Here is a 6234-nt window from a genome sequence, read left to right as displayed (position 1 = left end):
CCCAGATACCAATAAAAAATAAATAAAAGTCAACTTACACTTCCGTAGGTGTTGCCATACATCAGGAGCATAGTGCACGTGGATATCTGTGCTGGTTGTCATGACAACAGACCAGCGTTCTTCTGATTGGCTAGAAGCACGGGGTAAGCTAGCCAATGGAAAGCCATTCTGGCCTTCAAACCGCCTTCAAACCGCCAAGTGTGTACGCTCCCATTGGAACACATGTAAATCGACCCGCCGCGGATCCGCAGCGGGTGACTATAGATCTCGACCCGCCGCGGTTCCGCCGCGGGACGCGGTTGTGTGTGAACAGCTCCATTGACTTACATAGAAATATACCCGCCGCGGTTCGAACCGCGGCGGGTCAAACCGCTAGTGTGAACAGGCCCTTAGACATTTGACGACTGCAACTCCACAGAAATAATATCCTTGGACTTGAAAAATGACTGAATTGTGTTTCTTGCTTTAGAAAATACTTTAATGTTAACGTGTGGGTAAGACTCTCGTAATAAAATTATCAGTTTCTTACGTAGTGTCTAACTGTCATTCGTCGTGAACAAGGCTGGACAATATATTACCTCTCTCGGTAGGTATTGAATGGCATAATCCTTTGTTTAGTATTGTTGACAATGTACACATTAACGAATCTGATGAAAAAAATAAATCATTCTTATGTAAAATATTTTTCTGTGTTCCTACTTCATTATGGAATTTAAGATATATCAGAACATATGTAAATGCTCGTGTGGCCAGGGTTACCGCCAAGTTGTGTTTATATTAGATCAGGATGAAAAATAAAAAAGTAACTCATGCAAAGATAAATAAATGTTGGTTTCCTTTATACTTATGTTGTGAGTTAATTCCCACATTTGCATGAGAGGGTACGATGTCTTTTCCACTTCCGAAGTAAATTAAATATTATCATGTTGGAAATTCAAATAGATAAGAAATAAAGAAATATCGTCTGCTCACCTAAAAATCCAAATGTGTCATCTACACAACGTCTATAAAACAAAGGTTTGACATTTGATGGACGCTCCTGCAGCCACCTCTTCACGGTGGCATAAAAACGGGTTAGCTGATGTTGGTCTTGGTGAAGCACCCAGCATTACTCCATCCCTTTGCCTAAGAATTTAGCTAGACTCTAAGTGACGACACATCGTAGTCTAGCTACATTCTTAGTTACATTTATTTCACCTTTAACTAATAATGAATATACACTTAAGGATTCTTCCTCATATGTAAAAGAAATATGTAATTTGGATTGTAGTAGTTGTGTTATGGCCAACTTTGACTCAAGGTATTTGTATACAAACATCACACTCGCGGAAACCCTCAGTATCTGTATTGACGACCCCCTACTGAGCGATACTAACACAGGTCGTGGGTTGACTAAGTCTCAGTTTGAGGAAGTATAATCATTGTCATCTAGCGAGTGTTTCTTTTGGTTCAATGTTGCAACATTTAGATAAACAGATGGTGTAATGATGGGTTCCCGCGAGGGCCAACATTATCTAACGAAAAATTATACCATTATGAAGTTAGGTGGTTGAAAAGTATCCATCACATTTCAAACCTTTGTTTGATAAACGATTTGATGGACCATTTTTATTATTATTATTATTATTATTATTATTATTATTATTATTATTATTATTATCATCATCATTACGTCTGCGGACGAAATTCCTTTATCTTTAAATTATTTGAACTCCCAACATAACAACAGTGAATTTACTTCGGAAGTGGGAGAAAAATGAAACGCTTACTTTTCTTGATATTAAGATAAGTAAATGTTAGGTTTCCTTCACAACATTAGTATACAGGACACCAACATTTACTGGACTTTGCACGAAATTTACTCCTTTTATCCTGATCGACTATAAACATAACTTGGTGGTAACCTTGTCCATACGAGCATTTTTGTATATGTTCGATTATCTTAATTCTTTGCTGAAGAAGAATCACTTAAGAATATTTCACATGAGAATGATTTTTCCTTTAAACTTCATTAATGTATATACTTGTAGAACACTAACCAAACTATGTCCGTCAATACCTACCAAGGGAGGTGATATATTTCCCAATCTTGTTCACTGGGAAGGGCAACGAGTTATAAACTTCGCAAGAAACTGACAATATTAGTACGAGAGTTTTACCCACAAGTTAACATAAAAGTAGTTTGTAAAGCAAGAAACACAATTCAGTCACTTTTCAAGTTCAAGGATGTTGTTCCTGTGGAGTTGCAGTCGTCAATTGTGTACCAGTATAAGAGCAACAGCCGCACTGCTTTGTATATTGGCAAGACAAGTGACTCTCAGGAAGTGCATTCATGAACCCCATGGGCGGTCAGTACGAGAGAATTCCTCAAATACCAAACTTCCTTGCCAGCAATACAGAATCACTCCAATGACCATGACCACCCAATGTCTTTTTTGAAGATGAAGGCCTCAGTCACGAACATAGGTCCACATGAAGAACAGGCCTTAATTGAGATATAGAGAGAATTATGAAAGGGAAAAAGAAAAGACAAGGAAGAGTATTTTCGAATTTTTGAGGATGTGAGAGACCTGTTTTTTGAAATGTTTCAGGTCATGGGTATTGGGAAGACACAAGAAGGCAGATAATTCTAAAGCTTGGACGTGTAGCGAAAGAAGCAGGTATCAAAACGGCCCACCCTTGAGTTACCAATGGCCACACTATATTCATGTGACGCAGAAGATTGCTGAGTATTGCGTGGTGTAGCTAGTGGTGTTGACACACAAGCAGCCAGCTGTCGGGAACAAAAACCAAAGTAATTCATATAGAAGAGGGAAAGTGAACCAACATTGCGGCGTAGGGCAAAAGGGTCAAGTTTGGAAGTCAGTCTTACAGTGTTTATAAGCACATGAGTGCATTGGATTATTTGTGGAGGAGAGGAATCGTTGAAATAAAGGAGAAATAGTGTAGGAGGACAGGAGAGAACCTTGAGGGACATCGCTGTTGTTGGAGAAAAGTGGGGAGGCTGAACCATCAACAACCACAGAGATAGATCGGCTAGAAGAAGCTAGAAATGATGGAGCAAAGTGAGGGAGGGACGGAGGCCTAAATAGATGAGGTTAGAGACGAGACCACAGTGTCACACCCAATCAAAAGCCTTAGATATGTCAAGGGAAACTACACATGATTCCTCAGTATCTTTCAGGGATGATGACTAGACATTAGTAAGATAGGAAAGAATATCACCAATGGATCTCGCCTTACCGAAGCCATCACTGGTGATCAGAGAACGACTGTGATCTTCGAGGCGTTTAAGGATATGGGAGTTGAGGAGGGACTCAAAAACTTTGGAAATGGTAGATGTCAAAGCAATAGGACGATAGCTAGAGGTCTAAGAACGGTCACCCTTCTTAGGAATGGGATGTATCAAGGCATGCTTCCAAGGAGAAGTAAAAGTTTTGGTTTTTAAACGGAAACGAAACAGACGAACAAGCACAGGTGCAAGTTCAGAGGCACACCCTTTCAGTACACGGGGATGGATGCTATTAGGACCATAAGTCTTGCTTGTGTCCAGAGAAAGAAGCGCTTTTCAGACAGTCCGAAAAGAGATTACAGGAAGGGGCATAGGATTGCTAAGGGGAGCATCAGGGGGTGATAGAATGTTAGGGTCATCCAAAGTGGAGTTAGAGGAGAAACGGGAACCAAGACAGAGTTGCTTTGTCTACGGGAGAGACCGCCATAGTACCGTAAGAGCAAAAAAGTGAAAGGAATGTAGAGCGAAAGAAGTTGTTAGAGATGCCCTTAGTTAAAGACCGGAAAGAACTATCAGTGGATAAGGAGAGGTTATCGCACTTCCTTTGAATAAAGATACGCTTTGCTTCACGGATAACATGCTTGCAGTGATTACAGGCAATGATAAAAGCTGAATGGGAGCCAGATATGCCTGAATGGCCTCAGAACAGGAACGGTTGAACCATAGACTGGATGAAGAGGTCATCTTGGAGGAAGAGGGGATAAATGCTTCCATTCCTACAAGAATGACCTCTGTTAAGCGTTCGGCAGAGACAGAAGCATCACCACATAATAGACAGTCATTTACCCAAGAAAAGTCAGAAAAGAAGTTACGTAAGTTAGTCCACTCAACTTTGTTGAGGTGCCAGTATTTACGCTTAGAAGGCGCTGCTGGAAAGAGAAGTGCCGTTAGAATAGATATATTTATGAGCGTGTGATCAGATGAATCAATTGAGGATAGATTGTACATTTACAGAATGGATTAGAGGTGAAAAAACAAATCCAGAATATTGAAAGAGTGGTCACGGCGGTCAGGAACATGGGTAAGGTTAGAGATAATTTGCTCTAAATCATCGAGAATGGAGAAAGTGAGGGTTTCAATTCCTCCGCCATCCGTATGGAAGGAATTCAACCATTTCCTATGGTGAACGTTGAAATCCCAGAGGTAGAGGATCTCGGCTTGCGGGTGAGAGGATGTTACAGTCTCATGGCAGGAGTTTAGATACTTGAAGAAAGTTATAGAATTTGTAGAATTAGGAGAGCAATAGGCGAAACAAAGGAAATGTGTGGAAGTAGGGAGACAGACCTTGAGCAACATAACATCAAAGTTTGGGGAGTCTAGGTCCTTGGGGCGTGCAACAGGTGTGTTGAAGCTGCAATAAGCACAAAATCACCTTTGAACCGGAATCGTGAGTGGAGGTTATAATTAGATATGAAAAAGGTACTAGTGAGAACATTGTTAGACAACTTTGTCTCGGAGAAAAGTAAGATATTAGGAGAGGTATGAAACAGATGGTGTTCATCCAAGCAGAAGTTACTAGAGAGACCACAAATGTTGGTATAGTGAACATAAAAAGAGGAAGATCTAACAGAGAGGGAAAGGTCGTGGGAGGGGCTGGTACTACTGCTGCCAGCGCCCGCCCTCTCATTGGCAGTAGAGTCATGCAGAAACCTGGAGATTCTTAGCACCCCACGATGCCGGGGACCAGGAGCCATAGATTTAACGTACTCTATTATGTGTTGAGCGAACAGGAATTGGCTAAAGTACTTAAGTGAAAAAACACTAATGATAAGCAAAGTTTGAGGTATGTGATGCTTGTAAGAAGATGGCAGAAATAGCCCGGTAATCCCGTTTTGTTGGAACAGAAAGTAAGACCAGCAATCCTGACATGGAGGGTGTGCGATGGTTCCCGTCCACCTCAGTCAGGACGGTAGTGCCATCCTGAGCGGCTGTTGTCAACAACTTACTACCTAAAGGGTTGCCCCAAGGACTGGGGACGGGATGATCCTCGAGTTAGCAGGGGTGCTGGGAGGGACCAAGACACTACTACCTGAGTCCTCCTCACACTGGTGGGCAGAGTCACACAATAAAGTGTAGTCAGAGTAGGATGCCTCAAATTTGCAGGGTTTATGGGAAGGGTCATTACTCTATTACCTGAGCCCTCCCTCTTACTGGCAGCATAGTCACACCGGGTTACTATATGTAAACTGCCAGTTTTGCACAGGAGTACAATCTACCATCTGGTTCTTTAACTCTGCGGCTCACAGGCCAACGTTACTCACTGCAAACAGCCTAGATTCCCAGTCCCCAAAATTCGATCTCTTGCATTAGATTCCCAAAATCACTCATCCAGCACTCCTTACTTCTCTCCTGTCATTGCTAGTTGCGTATGTACCAACAGTCACTCATTTATCGTAGAATACTTTCATTCTCACCCACATCATTCTTTGAATTTACTCCCATGAACTCTTTAAGACAGTTTTTTAGCTTCCTTATCAGAAGTGTCACCTCCTCCCTTCCTTCCTGCCCTCTCATTACCCCTAGACTTTACCTACCACCCGAACATTCCCAAACCATTCTACCCACTTTCCTTTCAAACGATTTTCACTTAAAGCCGGATCATTAGGATCCTCTCCTCAAACACAGTAACTATTTCTCCCTTCTTCTTACCCTGGTTACATCCTCACACTTTCAGACACCCTTAATACTCTGTTAATGCTCAGGTCAAAGGTCACGTCATCGTACCAAAGGGTCTTACCATCGTACCCAAAGATCGTACCATCGTACCCAAGGTTCGTATCATCGTATTCAAGGGTCGTAACATCGTACGCAAAGATCGTATTATCGTACTCAAGGGTCGTACCATCGTACCCAAGGGCCGTACCATCGTACTGAAGGATCGCACCGTCGTACCCAATAGTCGTACCAACGTACTGAAGGGTCGCACTATCGTACCCAAGGGT

Source organism: Panulirus ornatus, chromosome 3, assembly GCF_036320965.1.
Source record: "Panulirus ornatus isolate Po-2019 chromosome 3, ASM3632096v1, whole genome shotgun sequence".
Classification (NCBI taxonomy): domain Eukaryota; kingdom Metazoa; phylum Arthropoda; class Malacostraca; order Decapoda; family Palinuridae; genus Panulirus; species Panulirus ornatus.
Note: the sequence above shows the minus strand (reverse complement) of the source record.